Genomic DNA, 21,982 nt, shown 5'->3' with positions numbered 1-21,982 from the left:
TCATTATTATAATTAGTAGTCCAAGAACTTGTTTCCAACTTCAGTGATGCTAAACGTTTCTTCACAATTAACTGCTTTTTCAAAGCTCTTTACCTCACTGTTCTCATCATTTACTCCAGCATCAAGTATGTAGCGCCCGTAGTTTCTTCACTTTGAAAAGTTAATTGTTTCTAAACCTTGGTTTCTGTTAGGACCTCTATTTCATCATCTCCTCCCTGTTCTTCGCCTCTTTCTCTGTCTCCTATGTACTTTTACTCAAGTCTAATATGATTCTGCAGTTTTTCTTCTACCCTCTTTCCACTTTGCTTTTCTGTTTCCTTTATTTTTTCGATACTCATCTTTTACCTGAATTCCAGTTTCTATTTCCTTGTTCCTGTTTTCTAACAACTTCTGACAACTTCACTCCCTATCCTTGCTCCTGTACATAATAACATTGATGGTAGCTTCCTTTGTTCAGGCATCACTCTTCTGCTTTCAAAATTGCCATCATTACCCACTTAAAAATGAAAGGTGCTGCTGATCCATTCACCTTTTCAACTATCTCTTTATTCATTCATGGGATCTGCATGCCTCTAACATGAATGGAATCTGCATGTCTGTATGGATTTCCCATCCATAACAGCCATTGAAGATGATACTGTGCCTTCTTGAACCACTGCAGTCCATGTGACATAGGTATACTACAGTGTTTTGATGGAAGGAGTTACAGGATTTTGCCCCAATGACAGTGATGGGTTGCAACCTCTGTTAAAATGTCAATAAATGGTTACTATGTTAAGGTCCTAGCAGAATATAATAATGACCCAAATTAGGACAAAATTCTAAGCATTTAACATCATAAACACGTGAAACTGACCGAAACTTATGGCATGTGCATACGTGCAGTTAATTGTGTAAATTCAGATATTGCCCTTTCACTGGACATGCTGTTAAATACTCCACAGATAACTCTCTTTAGAAATAGCTGAACTGATTATGTTTCTCTCCTTTATACAACCATATTGCTGTTGAAACCTTTAGATAAGGTTACATCCTGTTAGTGACTTGTAACTAGTTTTTAAATGTGCAAATCATAATTACTGCTGAAAAACCTCTCTGGCTCTGAACTATTTCAATGTTTGCATATTTGCATAAAATCTAGGCTACTGTGTAAATGCATTTTAGATGTTTAATTTAAGAACATAAGAAATATGAGCAGGTGTAGACATATGATCCCCCAGTCTTCCTCTGCCATTCACTGTAGTCATGGCTGATCTTAAGCTTTAGCTCAATTTCCCTGCATGCTTCTCATTTCCATTAATACACTGAAAGCAAAAGTCTGTCTTTTTCATCCTTGTGTATTTAAGCAGTCTCCATCCAACATCGCACCCCCGCTCCCCCCCCCCAACACCCCCAATCACTGTTGCCACCAACACCACCACCACCAACTCTTGTAATGGCCCTAACGTTCTAATAATTCTTGGACTTCAGGATTTTATAGTCATCAAATACAAGATTTGGTTTGGGTACAAATTTGTTGTTCATTAAGACAAAACCCACCTGACACCCTGATACAAATAATACTTCTAGATTTTTTTTCTAAGCAGCCTGTCATAGATTTTATTACACATCAGTGGAGCAGTGAGACTTCAAGCCAGAGGTGAAGACCCAACCATTACACCACCAGAGCACTAAATAAAACTCAAGTTGGTTTAAATGAAACAACAGCAGTTTATCCGATTAAATCCCACTATATTTTAACCTCAGTGCTCTCCCCTTCCTCAGCAGCCCTCACCTCCAAACTTACAGAGCCACCACAACTTGTTAGGTTAAAGAAATGTTTACCTGACAAGTCACAGGTAAAACCATGTTTCTGCCAAACTTTAGTTAATTCAGACCCAAACCCACTGGTTTTGGTTGTTACCCTCTCTGGATACAAATTAAATTCCAGAAGGGGAAAAAAAGGATGGCACAGTGGCTCAGTGGTTAGCACTGCTGCCTCACAGTGCCAGGGACCTGGATTTGATTCCACCCTTGGGCAACTGTCTGTGTGGAGTTTGCACAATCTCCCTGTGTCTGTGTGGGTTTCACCCGGGTGCTCTGGCTTCCTCCCATAGTCCAGAGATGTGCAAGTTAGGCGGGTTGGCTATGCTAAATTGCCCTATGGTGTCCAGGGATGTGTAGGTCAGAGGGGATAGCCATGGGAAATATTGAGTCGGGTGTGGGTCTCGTGTCTGTGATGTCCATTGGAGGGTCGGCATGGACTTGTTGGGCTAAATGGCCTGTTTCCACACAACAGGGATTCTATGAAATATGATTCTATTATCTTAATCTCTCAACCCCAGTTCTCTGCTGATTAGGCTGATAATTTACAGTCCTCCACACAGATGATAATTGTGGTGAGAATTGTTGGTCCACAAACCAGTTTGGCTGTGACTGCAGTGCTAAACCCTTCAATGTTGTTCTTTTTATGGTTATCTTTGTTGAGCTATCATAAATACATTTCCTGAAGTTATCTTGCTGAATAGTCAATGGTTAGCGCCTTTTTTGATCCTTCAGGGTTGCTCTAGACAGACCTGATCAGTGCTGATGTTATTTCTATAACTGAAAACAGTCCATTCCAGCAAAGCTGATCATTATATGGAAGGGTTCCTTTCTTCAGTGAAAGGGGTAACTGGATGTTGTCTGGAGCGATTGGTTATGACAATGGCCTCTTTCTTAATTTGGTTTCATGATGATGCTTATCTCAGGTCCTTGTTGTGATAATATCCCAAATTCCAGTCTTTGTAATTATATTATATCTGTGATGCAGTGTCTGAAATGTAGCCTACCTCTGTTTGTGTTAAGGCCTGGTTTTCACTTATTATATTTGTGTCCTTTTGGTTTATCCATCAAGACCAGATAAAATACAGTCGGAGGGGATTCCGATTCTACTGTATACACTCAATTATAGAGCATCCACAACTTCACAGGGTAGACAATTCTAATGATTCACATGTCTTTAAATGAAGAACATAGAACACAGAACAGTACAACACAGTACAGGCCCTTCGGCCCATGATGTTGTGCCGAACTTCTACCCTAATCATAAGGTCTATCTAAACTCCACCCCTACCTTATACTATCATCCATATGCCTATCTAATAGCCGCTTAAATGCCCCTAATGTGGCCAACTCCACTACCCTCTCCGGCAATGCATTCCATGCCAAGGACTACTCTGAGTAAAGAACCTACCTCTGACGTCTCCCCTGTATCTACCTCCACTCACTTTAAAACAATGCCTCCTCGTAATAGCTACCTCCACCCTAGGAAAAAGTCTCTGGCTATCCACTCTATCTATACCTATGATCATTTTGTACACCTCTATCAAGTCACCTCTCATCCTTCGTCGTTCTAAAGAGAAAAGCCCTAGCTCTCTCAACCTTTCCTCATAAGACCTTCCCTCCATTCCAGGCAACATCCTGGTAAATCTCCTCTGCACCTTTTCCAACACTTCCACATCTTTCCTGTAATGAGGCGACCAGAACTGGACTCAATATTCCAGATGTGGCCGAACCAGGCTTTTGTATAGCTGGAGCATAACTTCACGGCTCTTGAACTCAATCCCTCTATTAATGAAAGCTAACACACCATACACCTTCTTAACAACTCTATCCACCTTGGTGGCAGCTTTCAAGGAACTGTGAACATGAACCCCAAGATCCCTCTGCTCCTCCACACTGCCAAGAATCTTTCCCTTAACCCTGTATTCTGCTTTCAAGTTTGTCCTTCCAAAATGAATCACCTCACACTTTTCAGGGTTAAACTCCATCTACCACTTCTCAGCCCAGCTCTGCATCCTATCAATGTCCCTTTGTAACCTAGAACAGCCCTCCGCACTGTCCACAATGCGACCCACCTTTGTATTGTCTGCAAACTTGCTAATCCACCCTCCCACTCCTTCATCCAAATCACTGATAAAAATCACAAATAGAAGAGGATCCAGGACAGATCCTTGTGGTACACCACTCGTAACTGGGCACCATGTTGAATATTTTCCATCCACTACCACCCTTTGTCTTCTAAGGGTCAGCCAATTCTGAATGCAATCTGCCCTATTTCCCCCTCTCCCTTGCCTCCTTACCTTCTGCATGAGCCTACATGGGGAACCTTATCAAACGCCTTACCTAAATCCGTGTGTACCACATCCACTGCTCTACTTTCATCCACGTGTTTGGTGACCTCTTCAAAGAATTGAATAAGGTTTGTGACGCATGCTCTACCTCTCTCAAATTCATGCTGACTATATTATAAACTACTAACTATCACTGACTATAAAGAAATTTCTCCTAATCAATGATCAACCTCTTATCCTGAGAATATCCTTTCATGTTCTAGTTTCCCCAACTAATGAGAAAATTAGGTGATCACCTTTCATTCTTCTAAACACAAACAAGTATCGGTCTAGTTTACTCAGTCTCTTATCATGCGACAACCCTCTTCATCCTCATCAGGAAATATTGATGTACCACCTCCAAGGAACGACATTCCTCTCATGAAGGGAATACACATTAGCAATACTTGGCTATTTATCCAGCAAGCAAATAATAATGTCTTTTCTTATCTCGTGTAAAGGGTTTTGCTGGAGGTATTGATTGTAAGAAAATAGTATAAAATAAACAATGTTTGCCACAGCACGTTATTAGGTCCATGAAAGTTATACTTTATAGATTGAAGATTACCATACAAACACAGGTTTAACGTCTATATAGAAGTGCGTTACAAGGCAGCCAAGTGACATATTCAGACGACATAAGTCTTAAAAGTACATCTGTGTTGCAAATGGAATGACTTGAGGGGTAATTAAAATAGATAATTAAATTATACAGTTCCTTTTAAAATAAAGGTCAAGGTTGAAATTGCAGATATAACCAGATGACTCAAACTAATGTGATTTGAAGTTTAATATTATGGAAATGCAACTTGTTTGCAAGATCTAAGAATAGATTCTGCAGTGTTCTGCAAACACTAATGCATTACAATTTTGGAATAAACAAGGCGTGTTACTGCCAGGTAAGACAACCTGCATTGCTCTGGTGTACATGACTCTGGCTTCTTCCAGTTTCAGTATCTCTACCTTGACTGATCGCAGGTGTCATGAGGGATATGAGGGTCAGCCGGTTTTTGCAGCTTTGATGATGGCCTTTGAACGAAGTGTTATTGTACTATGTGACATCAACTGCAGTAGAAATTGCTTTTTTTTTTGTCAAGTGAATCTCATATGACGTTAACACATTGTGAGTATTTATGACATTTACAAAAAAAGTCAAAATATCTGAACACTTTCAGAATCTTAAAAAATGAGTTTTTGGTAGGTTCTATATTAAGTAAGCCTGGCTCATGGACTTGAATATGTGTGACAATATTTACAGCATAGTGCTTTTACCTTACTGTTTGAGTTATGGGTTTAAACATCCCCCATAGGATTTAACATATGTTCTGAGCTAACGGTTCAGTTTAATGTAGTGCTGAGACAGTGCTGTTTTGTAAAAGATGAAATTAACTTGCATGTGTACCTCAGGATATCTCAGCTGACTTCACAACTGCTTAAATACATTTGCAATGGTAATCAGGATTTGTGGCAATGTCCCGGATGATAACAACTGGATAACCTATTTTAGTGATGGTTAAGTATTAGTCATGACATCATGAAGATCTGCTGTGCTCCTCTTCAACTAATGTCACAGGATGTTTGACATCCATTGGAGGCAGCCAGGCCATCTGCTTAATCTCTCATTCAAAAGGCAGAACCTCTGGCAGTGCAATTTCTCTTCATTATTGCACTGGGCATTCAGCCTTGATAAGGTGTTAAATCCTCTGGAATGTGATTTGAATCCATTAGACTCGGAGTGTAGAACTAAATACACTCCCCTGACTCAAGTTTGGGAGTAGGAGGCATTCATTACAATGAGAGAGTGCTAGGTGAGGATCCTGCCTGATGAAATGCCAGTTTCCAGCCACATGTGCTGCTGTTGATTGGGGTGGGGCTATTATGCATGAAATTGATGCGCACTGTTTAATGAGATGCGGTGGAACAGAAAGCTGATGTTAAATGGGACAGGGCCATGCCATGTTTGGAGGAACAGGTCAGGTTGTGCTGACGCCGTTGCATGATAGCATTCAAGATGGAGGGTGATCCAAACTGGGCTGGGGTTAAATCTTTAAAGGGAATGCAAATTTAGTGGGCCCTGTACAGTTCTGAGTACCTACTACATTTTTCTCTAAGGATTTAGAAATTACTTCAAAAGTACTGATTTTAAATGCCATGCAGTTTACTGGTATAATTTGCTGTACAGATCCTGTATATGTGCTCCAGGTTGTAGTACTAAAAGAATACAATAAGCATTAAGAAAGAATTGTGAACAGAGCCTTAAAATAGTATTACACAGCAATAGCACAATCCTGAAGGAAACATGAAATAACTTGAGCATTTCAAATATTTATATCTTAGATATTACCAGATATAAAGATATAAATTGAACACTACATAGGAACAAGGAGCAGCTTAAGGGAGCTGGGGTAGAAAAGGAGTGATCAGTTAGGTTTTGAAGCTGGCACATGAGCAACAAATTAGAGAAATATAAATAGCTTCTGAAGATGTGGAGATGTTAAATTGGAGGAGTTCAGGAAGTCTGTGATAATTAACTTGCTCTACCACATATGGTGGAATAGAGCGAAGGGAGCAAGGTAAAACTGTTCAGCTTCATATGACAATGGGTTTGGGATGGGATACAGAATCAGGTGTTCTATGGCAGATTTCCAAATGAGATGAGAATTTTAAGACTCACTGTATCGTGTGGTGTGGAACCATTTAAAGACAGCGTGGACTGGGTAATTGGGTGATCAGCAATTTGACTTGAATAAGATTCCAGTGGTAAACTCCTGGACTGAGAATAAAGTTAATTGTTGGTACGTTTATACAAAGTGAAACGAGCAGGCTGCCAGTTTCTTATTCATTGCTTATGGAGAAATGTACAATGAAGACAATCTTCCAATATTGAAAAGAGCAGCCTAACAAAGACGGGGAACTTAGGAACAGAAGTAGTCTATTTGGCCCCTCAAGCCTATTCTGCCATCAATGAGATCACGGCTGATCTGTAGCCTAACTCCATATACCTGCCTTTGACCCATATCACTTAATACCTTTACCAATATAAACTTTGTAACGGATTAAAAAACTAACAGCTGATCTAGCATCAACTGCCATTTTTAGAAGAGACCACCATTTATGTGTAGAACTGCTTCTTAACATCTCTCCTGAATGGCGTAGCCCTAATTCTTGGACTATACCCCCAGTTCTATAATCTCAAACCAGCGGAAATAGTTTATCTTTATTTACCCTAACTTTTCCTGTTAATACCTTGAAGACTTCAAATAGATCACCACTTAACCTTCTAAATTCAATTGAAAACAAATCTAATTTGTATAATCTCACCTCATAACTTACCCCCTGAAATCCAAGTATCATTCTTGTAAACGTACATTGTACTACCTTCACCGCCAATGTATATTTTCTAAGGTGTGGTGCCCAGATATTCTCACAGTACTCCCAAGCTGAGTCTTGTATAGCTGCAGTATAACTTCTGTGCCCTCCTACTTCAGTCCTGTAGATATAAAGGCCAGCATTCCATTAGCATTCTTGATTATTTTCCGCACCTATTTGCTGCATTTTAAAGATCTGTGCTCCTGAACCTCCAAATTTCTTTAATACACTGTATTTAACTTAATGCCATCTAAAAAGTACTGTGATCTATTCTTTTCCAGATTGCTTACATTGAACTCTGTCACAGTTTTGGCCATTCACCTCATCTATCAATATCCCTGTGTAATTTTATGTGATCATCAACAATGTCTGCAATGCCACCTAATTTTGTGTCATCAGTAAATTTGGATATATGACCCCCCATGCTATTATCCAAATCGTTAATCAATTATGTTAAAAATTGATCCTAGCACAGGTCCTTATAGGACACCACTAGTCACATCCTGCCAATTTGAGTACCAACCCGTTATCCCTACTTTCTGTCACCTGCCACTCAACCAATTTCCCAGCCATGTCAGTAATTTGGCATCAATTCTATGGGCATCTGCCTGGGTTTAGCAGTCTCTTATGCAGAACTTTTATCAAATGCCTTCCAGAAGTCCATATAAACAATATACAGAGACATCCCCACCAACCTCCATTAAGCAATTAACTGCATTGCGTGACTAAAATGTTGTGTAGAAAACCATTACCCCATAAGTCCAGTTTTATTCTAACTTCAACACGCTCAAAATTAGAAGAAAAATATAAAATTGGAGTTCAGGAAGCCCTGAACCACCACATCCCCCCCCAACCACCACCACCACAATCAAAGCCAGGATGGTGATGACCGTTGATGAATCCCTGGTCCTATCCCCACTTCACAATATACTACATTACCAATTCACTATCTTCTCCAACCTTTGAGTTGCCTCCTGTCACCAATGATTGATTCCTGTGCAGACTAGCATGCTACGTCCAATCCCTTTAATAGACTTTGTCAATTTCCATATAACAGCATTGGTCCTTGATAACCCTCCCTGCTTACCCCCACCTTGACTTTTATGAACAAGCGCCTAGGAATGATTTGGCACAAACCCCTGACCCACTTGAAAAGCTCCAACTGATGTGGGACCAGATCTCTGTACAGCTCCCCAACTTATTTACCATAAATCCCTGGGTTGGTTGTACTGGACTTGCAGGACTGGCCACAGACCACTCCCCAGACTGTAATGCTGAACCCCTGACCATCCCAAGTGACCAACTGACTGTGTCCAAACCCCTGGACTGGCATCAGACACAGCCCTTGATGTACTGTGCTAGCGCTCCCTGACTGATGGCAATGTCCCTGTAGTTGACCTAGGACAACTCCCACTTAGACTTTGAGATATCATTACTTGGTTAAAGCGCAGCGTGTGTTTGCCACATAAGTTGCTGACACATTCTGTAGGTGTGACATTGATGCCCACTCCTTGACTGATCACTGCTGACAACCATGACTAGCTGGCTGGCTTTGTGTCTGCGCTAAAATGCAGTGCAATGCTGATATACTGAGGGTGGTAAAGTGCAAAAAGGCAGGGCAAAGATCCTGTGAGTGTCTGAGTAGGTGCAAAGTGAGTGAGCATTGACAAAGATAATGAAGAAGCTTGAGTGCACCCTGCTGCCATTCTTGAACTGCGTTCCTTTTCCTGTGTGCAAAGTAGCAAGTTGTCAAAGTGCTCCAAAATGCAGCATAACTGTTGGCTGTTTGTCATGATGCTGTACTAAGGTTTTGTTGCATGTCCAATGCCAAACTCTGGACAGGGTGTGGAAGTGGTCGCTGTCCATAGTGTGTAGATGGGGATTGCTGGCCCAGATAGAGGCCTGGAGAAGCAAGCAGCAATCTAGAGCTGCCAGCTAATCACTCTAACTTAAATTTCAGAAATTAGCACCATCTTGTTTCACTCTACTGCATGCAAAAAATAGCATTCAAAGAAGGCTGTAAGATAGATTGTGAGATTTTGTAAATGATTTGGATGTAGGAGTGGAAGGTGGATTAGTAAGTTCACAGACGATACGACGGTGGGTCGAGTCGTGGACAGTGTGGAGGGCTGTTCTAGGTTACAAAGGGACATTGATAGGATGCAGAGCTGGGCTGAGAAGTGGCAGATGGAGTTTAACCCTGAAAAGTGTGAGGTGATTCATTTTGGAAGGACAAACTTGAAAGCAGAATACAGGGTTAAGAACATAAGAACTGGGAGCAGGAGTAGGCTGTCTGGCCCTTCAAGCCTGCTTCGCCATTCAATAAGATCATGGCTGATCTTTTCGTGGACTCAGATCCACTTACCCGCGTTCTCACCGTATCCCTTAATTCCTTTATTGTTCAAAAAAAATCTACCTTTTTTTAAAAAACGTTGACTGAAGTAGCGTCAACTACTTCACTGGGCAAGGAATTCCATAGATTAACAACCCTCTAGGTGAAGAAATTCCTTCTCAAATCTGCTCCCTCTAATCTTGAGGCAATGCCCTCTTGTCCTAGCTTCACCTGCCAGTGGAAACATCCTCACTACTTCTATCTTATCTATTCCCTTCATAATTTTATATGTTTCTATAAGATCCCCCCTCAATCTTCTGAATTCCAATATAATCCCAATCTACTCAGTCTCTCCTCATAAGCCAACCCCCTCAACTCCGGAATCAACCTAGTGAACCTCCTTTGCACTTCCTCCAGTGCCACTACATCCTTTCTCAAGTAAGGAGACCAAAACTGCACACAGTACTCCAGGTGTGGCCTCACCAGCACCTTGTACAGCTGCAACATAACCTCTCTGCTTTTAATTTCAATCCCTTTGACAATGAAGGACAAAATTCCATTTGCCTTCCTAATTACTTGTTGTACCTGCAGACCTACCTTCTGTGATTCATGCACAAGGACACCCAGGTCCCTCTGCATAGCAGCATGCCGCATCTTTTTACCATTCAAGTAATAATCCTTTTTACTATTACTCCTACCAAAATGTATGACTTCACATTTATTTACATTGTATTCCATCTGCCAGACCTTTGCCCACTCACTGAATGTATCACTGTTCCTCTGCAAAGTTTCACAGTCCTCTGCACACTTCGATCTGCCACTCATCTTAGTGTCATCTGCAAACTTTGACACCCTACACGTGGTCCCCAACTCCAAATCATCTATATAAATTGTAAATAATTGCGGTCCCAACACCGATCCCTGAGGCACATCACTAGTCACTGACTGCCAGCTAGAATAGCACTCATTTATCCCCACTCTTTGCTTCCTGTTAGTCAACCAATCCTCTATCCATGCTAATACTTTACCCATAATGCCATGCATCCTTATCTTATGCGGTAGCCTCTTGTGCGGCACCTTGTCGAAGGCCTTTTGGAAATCTAGGTACACCACATCCACTGGGTCCACATTGTCCACCTCGCTCATAATGGAAAGGGAAAGATTCTTGGCAGTGTGGAGGAGCAGAGGGATCTTGGGGTTCATGTCCACAGTTCCCTGAAAGCTGCCACCCAGGTGGATAGAGTTGTTAAGAAGGCGTATGGTGTGTTAGCTTTCATTAATAGAGGGATTGAGTTCAAGAGCCGTGAAGTTATGCTCCAGCTATACAAAAGCCTGGTTCGGCCACATCTGGAGTATTGTGTCCAGTTCTGATTGCCTCATTACAGGAAAGATGTGGAAGTGTTGAAAAAGGTGCGGAGGAGATTTACCAGGATGTTGCCTGGAATGGAGGAAAGGTCTTATGAGGAAAGGTTGAGAGAGCTAGGGCTTTTCTCTTTAGAACGACGAAGGATGAGAGGTGTACAAAATGATCAAATGATCAAAACGATCATAGAGTGGACAGCCAGAGACTTTTTTCTCGGGTGGAGGTAGCTATTACGAGTGGAGGTAGATATAGGGGAGACGTCAGAGGTAGGTTCTTTACTCAGAGAGTGGTAGGGGCGTGGAATACGTTGCCGGAGAGGGTAGTGGAGTCGGCCTCATTAAGGGCATTTAAGCGGAAATTAGATAGGCATTTGGATGATAGTATAAGGTAGGGGTGGAGGTTAGATGGACCTTAGGATTAGGGTAAAAGTTCCGCACAACATTGTGGGCTGAAGCGCCTGTACTGTGCTGCACTGTTCTATGTTCTATGTTCCATGTTCCATATAGGTACAGAATTAGGCCATTCGGCCCTTCAAATCTGCGCTTCCATTCAATGTGATATGGGTGATCTGATAATCCTCAACTACACTTTCCTGCTTTATCCCAAAAAGCTTGTTTCCCTTAATCTTCCAAAATCTGCCCATCTCAATTTTGAATATAGTTAATGACCCAATCTCAACAGCCGTCAGTGAAGAATTTCACAGATTGCATACCCTGAGAAATAGAGACAAGCATCTTCCTCATCTCAGTCTTAAATGGGCAACCCCATGTTCTGAAAGGTGCCCTCTGGTCATATCTGACCAAAACTGTTCACAGTATTTCATGTATGGTCTGACCTTGTACGATTTTAGCAAGTCATCGTTTTTCTTTACTCCATTCCTTTTGAAATAAAGGTCAATTGTCCATTTGTGTTCCCTATTATAAGCTGAACTTAGATGCTTGTTTTTGTGATTCATACACAAGGACCCCTAATCCATCTGTGTTGCAGACTTTCCTCATTTAAATATTATTCAATTCTTCTATTCTTCCTGCCAAACCGATTGCTGTCACATTTCCCACAATATTCCATCTGTCAAGACTTTTGCTCACTGGAGGATGAAGCTCCACAACTATCCCCATCCTCGATGGAAAAGCCCAACACATCAGTGCAAAAGATAAGGCTGAAACATTTGCAACAATCTTCAGCCAACTGCTTGATTAGTCTAGGGCTCCTCCAGTGGTCTCCAACATCACAGATACCAGACTTCAGCCAATCTGATTCACTCTACATAATATCAAGAAACAGTTAGAGGCACTGAATGCTGCAAAGATCATGACAGTAGTACTGAAAAGGCGTACTCCTGAACTAGTTGCTCCCGTAGCCAAGGGCTTCCAGTACAGTTAGCCAATATCTAGTTGACAATGTGGCAAATTGCTCGGGTATGTCCTGTACACAAAAAGCAAGACAAGTCCAACCTGGCCAGTTACTGCCCATCAGTCTACTCTTCTTCGTCAATAAAGTGATGGGAAGTGTTACAACAGTGGTATGAAGGAGCAGATGCTTAGCAATAATCTGCTCATTGATGCCCAGTTTGGGTTCCGCCAGGGCCACTCAGCTCCTGACCTCATTACAGCATTGGTTCAAACATGGACAAAAGAATTAAATTCCAGTGGTGAGGTGAGAGTGAGACCCCTTGACATCAACTGATTCCACCTTCAAGGAGTCTCAGTAAAACTGAAATCAGTAGGTATCATAGAGCAAACTGTTTGCTGATTGGAGTCACACCTGGCATATAGGAAAATGTTAGAGGTTGTTGGAGGTCGGTCAGCTCCAGGACATCACTGCAGGAGTTCCTGAGGATAATGTCCTAGGCCCAACCATCTTCAACTGCTTCATCAATGACTTTCCCTCCATCATAATGACATAAGTGGGGATGTTTGCTGATGATTGCACAATGTTCAGCACCATTCGTGCCTCCTCAGATACAGAAGCGTGTTCAAATGACCATAAGATAAAGGAGCAGAATTAGGCCATTCAGATAATTGAGTGTCTTTACCATTTGATCTTGGCTGATGTGTTTGTCAACCCAGTCTCCTGCTTTCTCCCCATAACCCTTGATCCCCTTACTATCTATCTCTGTCCAAATATACTCAATGACTTGGCCTCCACAGTCCTCAATGAGTTCCATAGATTAACCACTGTCTGGCTGAAGAAATTCCTCCTCATCTCAGTTTTAAATGGCAGTCCCTTCACTCTGAGGCTGTGCCCTTGGGTCCTAGTCTGTCCTACTAGTGGAAACATCTTCTCTACATCCATTCTATCCAGGCCTCTCAGTATGCTGTCAGTTTCAATCAGATGATCATCCTTCTAAACTCCATCGAGTCCGGACTCAGAATCCCCGAGTCCAGACTCGGAATCCCCAAGCCCTTCATTCTTGTAAACCTTCTCAGAAAACCTAATGCCAGACCAAACCTCCTTAGATATAGGGCCCAAAGCTGCTCACAATATTCCAAATGCGGTCTGACCAAAGCCTTATACAGCCTCAGCAGTATATTTCTGCTCTTGCTTTCTAACCCCCTTGAAATGAATACTAAAATTGAATCTAGGTTTGTGTCATCTGCAAACTTAGCAACAATGCCGTCATTCCTTCGTCCAGATAGTTCATGTATAATGTGAATAGTTGTAGTTCCACCTTGGATCCCTGTGGAGTTCCACTAGTTACCAGCTGCCATCCTGAAAAAGACCCCTTTATTCCTACTCTCTGCCTTCTGCCACTTAGCCAATCCCCAATCCATATCAGTACCTACCCCTACCACCATGAGTGCCTATCTTATTTAGCAGCCTACTATGTGGTGTCTTGTCAAAGATCTTCTGGAAATCCAAATAAACCCAAAGCTTTCCTTTGTCTAATTTGTGCATTGCCCCTTCAAAGAATTCTAACAGATTTGTCAGGCTTGACCTCCCCTTGATGAAGCTGTGTTGACTCAGCCTTATTTTACCATGCGTTTCCAAGTACTCCACAATCCCATCCTTAATAATGGACTCTTAGAATCTTACCAATGACTGAGGTTGAGCTAACTGGCCTATAGTTTTCTGCCTTCTGACTCCCTCCCTTCTTAAACAGGAGAGTTACATTTGCCGTTTTCCAGTCGTCTGGAACCCTCTCTGATTCTAGTGATTCCATTACAAATGTCTCCACAATCTCCTCTGCTATCTTCTTCGGAATTCTAGGGTGTAGTCCATCTTGTCCGGGTGATTTATCCACCTTCAGACCTTTCTGCTTCCTAGCACCTTCTCCTTTGAGATGGCCACTGCACTCACCTCTGCTCCTTGACTCCCTTGAAGTTCTGGTATGCTGCTGGTGCCTTTCACTGTGAAAACTGATACAAATTACGTCTTCAGTTCCTTTGCCATTTCTTTGTTCCGCATTACTACTTCTACAACCTCACTTTTGAGTCATCCAATGTCACTCTCACTTCTCTCTTACTTTTTGAATATCTTAAAAAATACTCTTGCACTCTGCTCTATTTTACTAAAAATGCAACAAGATCTGGATAATATTCAGGTTTGGGCTGACAAGTGGCAAGTAGTATTTGTGCCACACAAATACCAGGCAATGACCATCTCGAATATGAGATAATCTAACCACCTTCCCTTGACATTCAGTAGTGTTACCATCATTGAATCTCCCAATACCAACATACTTGCAGTTACCATTGACCAGCAACTGAACAGGACCAATTATACAAATACAGTTGCCACAACAGTCGACAGAGGCTAGGAATACTGTGGCAAATAACTCACCACCTGACTCCCCAAAGCTGGTCCATCATCCACAAGGCACAAGTGAGGAGTCTGATGGAATACTCTCTACTTGCCTGCATGGGTGAGGCTGCAGTAATACTCGAAGTTTGGCACCATCCAGGTCGTAGCAGCCCACTTGATTGCACCACATCCACTCCCTCCACTGTAGCAGTATGTGCTGTCTACAAGGTGCACTGATAAATTCACCAAAGATCTTCAGACAGCACGCTCCAAACCCACAACCACTTCCATCTAAAAGGACAAGAGTAATAGATACATGGGAACACCACCAGCTGCAAGTTGGAGGCAATAAAGACGGTAGATGCTAGAAGCCAGAGTCTGTAAGTGTGAGGCTGGAGAAGCACAGTCAGCAGGTCAGACAGCAACCAAGGATCAGGTAAATCAACATTTTGGCCTGAAACCCTTTGTCAGGACTGACATGCGTTGACTTACCTGCAGCTCGGATGCTGTCTGTCCTGCTGTGCTTTTCCAGCCTCTCACCTATAGTCAGCGCCTGCCAGTTCCTCTCTAAGCCACTCACCATCCTGACTTGGAAATATATTGTTGTTCCTTTGCTGTCATAGGAAAGTGCAGAAAGAGGCCATTTGCCCCAGTGAGTCTGTGTGGATGCTCCGAAGAGCATCCGACCCCTACCCAGCCCCAGCCTTATCCAAGTAACCCCGCATTTACCATGGCTGATTCACCTAGCCTGCACGTTACAGGGCAGTTTATCATGGCCAGTCCACCTAAACTGCAGATCATTCGGCTGGCCACTGGGTCACAATCCTGGAATTCCCTCTGTAAGGGCATTTTGGGTCAAACTACAGCATGTAGACCGCAGCATTTCAAAAAGTCAGCTCACCACCACGTTATCAAGGGCAAAATGGAATATGCAATAAATGCTTGCCAGTCAATGATGCCCATATCCCACCAGCGAATAAAAGAATCCTATCGTGTCTGTATCCTCCTGTACAGAACTTCATAGAATCCCCACAGTTGGGAAGCAGGCCATTCAGCCCATCAAATCCTCTTCAACCCTCTGAAGAGCATCCCACCCAGACCCACCCCATCTTTGCATCTCCCACCCTGCCCAGTATGAGCAATTTCGCATAGCCAATCCACCTAACCCACGCATCTTTTGGACTGTGGGAGGAAACCCATGCAGACATGGAGAGAATATGCAAACTCCACGCAGCCAGTCGCCCGAGGCTGGAATCGAACCCCAGTCCTGGTGCTGTGAGCAACAGTGCTAACCACTGAGCCACTGTGCCGCACAATGTATATTCATTGTGTCATCCTAATTATTTGCCTTCTCACCTATTTTTGATTCATCTGTAAACAGCTGATAGTTCATTCACTTTCTCATAAAATCATTCCTATGTATTATAAATAATTAGAGCCCCACACCCTCCTAATGCTCTGTCTTTTAATTAGCCAGTCCTCCATCCGTGGCAATATACTACTCTAAACACCACTGGCTTTCATTAACTAGCCTTATGTGCGGTCTCTCGATTTCCAAATTTATTACGTCTACCACTTGCCCTTCATCTGGCTTCTTGTTACCTCTTCAAAGAACTGTAATAAATTGTCACGCATGATTTCTCCTTCATGAAGCCAAACTGACTTTGCTTGTTTTATTACATGCTTTTAAATGCTCTACTATTACATTCTTTGTAACAGAATCTAGCACGTTCCCATGGACAGATGTTAAGGTCACTGACCTAGTTACCTTATTTTTTTTTTCTCTTTCCATTTTTGAATAAGGGTGCTACAGTTAGCAGTTTTCCAATACTTTGGGTCTTTTACTGAAAAATGAGCTGAGATTAGGTACCAGTAAGAAGATAATGTTTGCAAATAGGCCTCTTGCCTCTCACTAGTGAGGTTCAGACCTTGGGTGGTTAATTGGACATTTTATTTCCTGGCATCAAGAATCTAGTTTTTCCAATTGTGCCTTATTTCCCCAAATTACTCACGTTGCGTATGTTGTTCAGAGGCTGGGGGAGTTCTGGCTTATATTAGCAATACCAAAAAGGTATTGTGGCCTTTTCGCTGCTAATTTCAATGTGGTCTTGCGTGATTATATATTTTAGCTACATTACAATGTGTATAAAGTCTAAAAGCTCTCAGTTAAATGACATGCAAAGAGGCATTGGGTATGTCTATTTCTTCAGCAGTGCATCGTGCTGTTCTCTGTGTAAAATTGACTGCTTGTAATAGTCAGTATTGAAATTCATTTTAACTGTTATCATTGTTCACGCCACCTTGTCTTTCGACACAATAGATTTAACTGGATTAGCTAAATGCTTACACTTCCTTTTGTTTCACTTCTGTGTGGAAAATTTCTCGATTCTTTAGCTCAGCATTTCTGATAAGCTAATTAATATTTGGAGACATGGGGTTTGGAAATTTGAAGCAAGGGCCCATGTTTCAACATAGCATGTTTGAGCATTCATATGCATCTTTCCTGTTTTGCTTTTATCTCATTCTTTCTATCTCCTATCTGTATCGACTGCCATCATACAGGTACTACAATATGGGAGTAGTGCTTTTCTTACAGTACCATGTCCATTCTTGGCCTTTGCGCGTGAGAGTTAACTCTGATTTCAACTGGTAGATTAAAATCCCCCTAAATGTAATTTCTGCATTGTAACAGTGACTAAGTATTGAAGTACTGAATTGGCAGTATAACACGTTGGGACTTCCTGAGGTCATGAAATGTGTTACACAAACGTAATTTTTTCCTTCTTTGTCAGTTCTTTATTTTCCTTTCCCTTGTTTTATTTTCTGAAGACTGTGATACAGCTCATCACAGTGCTCATCAGAGAAGCGCAATGTAGAGGTGAACATTGTTCAATAAAAAAAATTTAAAGAAAAGAGAGACAAATATAAAACACAGAAATATGCAATCTTCAACAGTGAAAATACTTATTCACTTCAAGACCTGTAGTAAAGCTAGAAGCAAAATCAGTGCTGATCACTGATTATGTCTTTCAATATTAAAGGTGGGCAGAAAATACGCTGGCACAGTTTATTCACCACTTTACTGATCGTTGGAGAGTGGAGGTACAGTGTGGCATAGATTAGCAGACAACCAACCATCAGAACGTATCAATCAGCAAGAATGCAGAATCACCCCTTTATTATCCTGACAAGGATCTGCTTGATTCTCCCCTAAGAACTAACTGCTACTTGTAACATCAATTTTGAAGCATGTTGTTCTTTGCAGTTAGATTCTAGCTTTACTGTAAGTCTTAGGAATAGGTCTTGTGAACTAAATTTGAGTTCATTACCATCGCTGTCTCCAGAAAGTTTAAAAAAACAGATGTATCAGAGACATCACAATAATCTCCAGTCTCCTTTGACTCTGTGCTGAGAACCATTGAACTGTAAGTTTAAAAATAAGTCACATTACTCTGCAATCCACAAGGCACACTCAGTTTTATCTCATTTAGTCTGTATTTCATAGCATGTTATGTATGGTTCCACAAATATTGATGTATAGTACTTTACCAGTGGGATTTTTAAATGTGAATTTGCATTGACCATTGATGGCTGTTCTCTACTAATTGATTTCTGGGCAATGCCAGACACTGTTTAAGTAAGGTCACACTTCATAGGGAGTATCTATTTATGCATGGGAGTGGCGCTTGAATTATTTGGGGAAAGGCTAAGAACATGACAGTGTAGCAGAGCACATAAATAATGATTAAGTGTTCCTGCAAGAATAGGGTATAATTTTCCGTGGAGGATTCTGTTTTCAGGAGGAGTAATAAAATTTGACATGTTCCATCATCCAGTTTACAATTCCCTGCGCAATGGCTTTCTCCAACATTTATTTTTCCAAATAAGGTTATCAACACTGGCTGGACTGCTTTCAATGCCTATAATCCTTTGAGCTTCAGAAATCTATCTGTAATATCTTATGGTTCCTATGAGTATAAAATCAAAATACTTGAGACTCAAGATGCTGGAGCTTCATTGAGTATGTTTATTTTAGCTTTCTATGTGGCTGGAGGACTTGTACATGTTGCTTATACATGATTCCAGTGTACAATAAAATGTGGCACCCAGATATAAGTCCTTGTAATAATTAGTTCTTATTTCGTTATGGGCAATATAATGTCAGAACATAGGACTGTACAGCACAGGAACAGGCCCTTCAGCCCACTATGTTGTGCCTAACGTGATGCCAAATGAACCTAATCCCTTCTGCCTGCCCTTGGTCCATATTCTTCCATTACTTGCATATTCATGTGCTTATCTAAAATTCCCTTAAATGCCCTTATCATATCTGCCTCCACCACCACCTTTGGCCATGCATTCCGGACTACTACCACATTGTGTTTTTAAAAAAAATCTGCCGCTGACATCTCCTTTGAACTTTCCCCCTCTCACCTTAAATGCATGCCCCCTAGTATTAGACATTTCAACTCTGGGAAAAAGATTCTGACTGTCAACCCTATCTATGCATCTCATAATTTTATAAAGTTCTATCATACCTCCCCTCAGTCTCCACCTCTCGAGAAAACAATCTGAGTTTTTCTAGCCTCTCCTGATAGCCCATACCCTCTAAACCAGGCAACATCTTGGTAAACCTCTTCTGTGCCCTCTACAAAGCCTCCACATCCGTCCTGTAATGTGGCGACCAGAATTGAACGCAATACTCTCAGTGCGGCCTAACCAAAGTCTTATAAAGCTGCAACATGATATCCTGAATATTGTGCTCAATTCCCCGACCAATAAAGGCAAGCATACCATACGCCTTCTTCGCCACCCTATCTATTTGTGTGGCCACTTTCAGGGAGCTGTGTACTTGAACCCCCAAGATCCCCTGTACATCAATGCTGTTCAGGTTCCTGCCATTAACTGTACACTTTTCCTTGACATTTCATCTACCAAAGTGCAGCACTTCACACTGACTGGATTAAACGCTATCTGCCATTTCTCCGCCCATATCTCCAACTGATCTATATCCCACTGTATCCTTTGACAACCTTCTACACTATCTACAACCCAATTGATCTTTGTATTATCTGCAAACTTGTTAACTCGCTCATCTAGATTCTCATCATTTATATATATCACAAACAGTAGACGTTGCAGTACGGATCCCTGCGGAACACCACCAGTCACGGACCGCTAGACTGAAAAACACCTTCTATTACTACCCTCCACCTTCTATGGGCAAGCCAATTCTGAATCCACGCGGCCAAGTCACCGTGGATCCCATGCATCTTAATTTTCTGGATGAGCCTACTATGAGGGACCTTGTCGAAAGCCTTACTAAAATCCATCTGACAACATCTGCTGCTCTACCCTCGTCGATCACCTTCGTCACCTTCTTGAAAAATTCAATCAAGTTCATAAGACACGACCTGCCCTGTAGGAAGCCATGCTGACTGTCCCTAATTAGGCCATGCTTTTCCAAATGCTCATCAATCCTGTCCATAAGAATTCTCTCCATAGCTTCCCAACCACTGATGTGAGACTCACCAGTCTATTGTTTCCTGGATTATCCCTTCTTGAACAAAGAAACGACGTTAGTTACTTGCTAGTCCTCCGGGACCTCTCCAGTGGTTAGCAAAGATACAGAGATCTTGGTCAAGGCCCCAGCAATCTCCTCTCTTGCCTCTCTCAATAAACTGGGATAGATATCATCGGGCCCTGGGGACTTATCCACCTTAATGATGTTCAAGAGATCCAACATCATTTCTTTCTTGATCTCAAAATGTGCTAGCATCTTAGCATGCTCCACACAAATTTCACTATCCTCAAAATCCTTTTCCTGGGTGAATACCAATACAAAATACTCGTTTAGGATCTCACCCTCATCCTCTGCCTCCAAACACAAGTTCACTCTTTTATCCTTGAGTGGTCCTACCTTCTCCCTTGTTATCCTTTTGTTTTTAATGTATTTATAGAATGCCTTGGGATTCTCTTTAACCCTGTTTGCCCAGATCATTTCATAGCCCCCTCTTGCTCTCCTAATTCCCTGCTTGAGTACTTTCCTGTTTTCCTTATAATCCTCATGGGCCCTGTCCAAGTTTAGCTTCCTAAACCTTACATATAGTTCTTTTTCCCTTTTGACTAAATTCGCAACCTCAGTCATTATCCAAGGATCTCCCTTACCTTGCCATTCTTGTCCTTTCTCCTTACTGGAACATGCCAGTCTTGAACTCTCCCCAGCAGGTCTTTAAACAGTCCCATATGTCAAATGTGGCCTTGCCTAATAACAGCTGCTCCTAATTAACATTCCCTAGCTCCTGACTAATACTGATATAATTTGCCTTCCCTCAATTTAATACCTTCCCACAACGTCCTGACTTATGCTTGTTCATAGGTATCTTAAAACTTAAGGAGTTGTGATCATTGGTTCCAAAATGCTCTCCTACTGAAAGGTCAGTCACTCGGCCAGGTTCATTAGCCAATACAAGGTCTAGTATGGCCCCTCCTCTAGTTGGGCTATCCACATACTTTTTCAAGATACCCTCTTAGATGCACTTAACAAATTCCACCCCATCTAAGCCTCTTGTTCTAAGGGAGTCCCAGTCAATATTGGGGAAGTTAAAGTCACCACGATGACAGCTCTGTTTTTATTGCACTTTTCTATGACCTGCCTACGTATTTGTTCCTCAATGTCTCTGTGGCTATTGGGGAGCCTATAGTAAGATCCTATCAGAGTGATTGCACCCATCTTATTTTCGAGCTGTACCCATATTTGCCTCAGTGGATGACCCCTCCAACATGTTCCCTGTGAGTGCAGATGTAACATTCTGTCTGATTAGTAATGCAACTTCTCTACCTCTTTTACCTTCATTTCTATCTCGTGAAAAACAATGAAACCCTGCAACATTGAGTAGCCACTGCTGTCCCTCTGTCAACCAAGTCTCTGTAAAGGCCAGAACAACATAGTTCCATACACTGATCCAGGCTCTAAGCTCGTCTGCCTTACCTATAATACTCCTTGCTTCAACCTATTAGTACCATTGTATTCATTTACTG

The 21,982-nt window shown here is 41.8% G+C and overlaps 1 protein-coding gene across 1 annotated transcript in view; it reads left to right on the top strand.

The window, feature by feature from the left end:
• LOC109912437 (centrosomal protein of 72 kDa) overlaps positions 1 to 21,982 on the top strand; it is a 69,109-nt gene that overhangs the window by 9,284 nt on the left and 37,843 nt on the right. The gene's annotated exons all lie outside the window — the stretch shown is intronic.

This window comes from Rhincodon typus, chromosome 2, assembly GCF_021869965.1.
Source record: "Rhincodon typus isolate 14 chromosome 2, sRhiTyp1.1, whole genome shotgun sequence".
NCBI classification, from domain to species: domain Eukaryota; kingdom Metazoa; phylum Chordata; class Chondrichthyes; order Orectolobiformes; family Rhincodontidae; genus Rhincodon; species Rhincodon typus.
The sequence above is the reverse complement of the archived record's forward strand: the minus strand, read 5'-3'. Positions and strand labels throughout refer to the sequence as shown.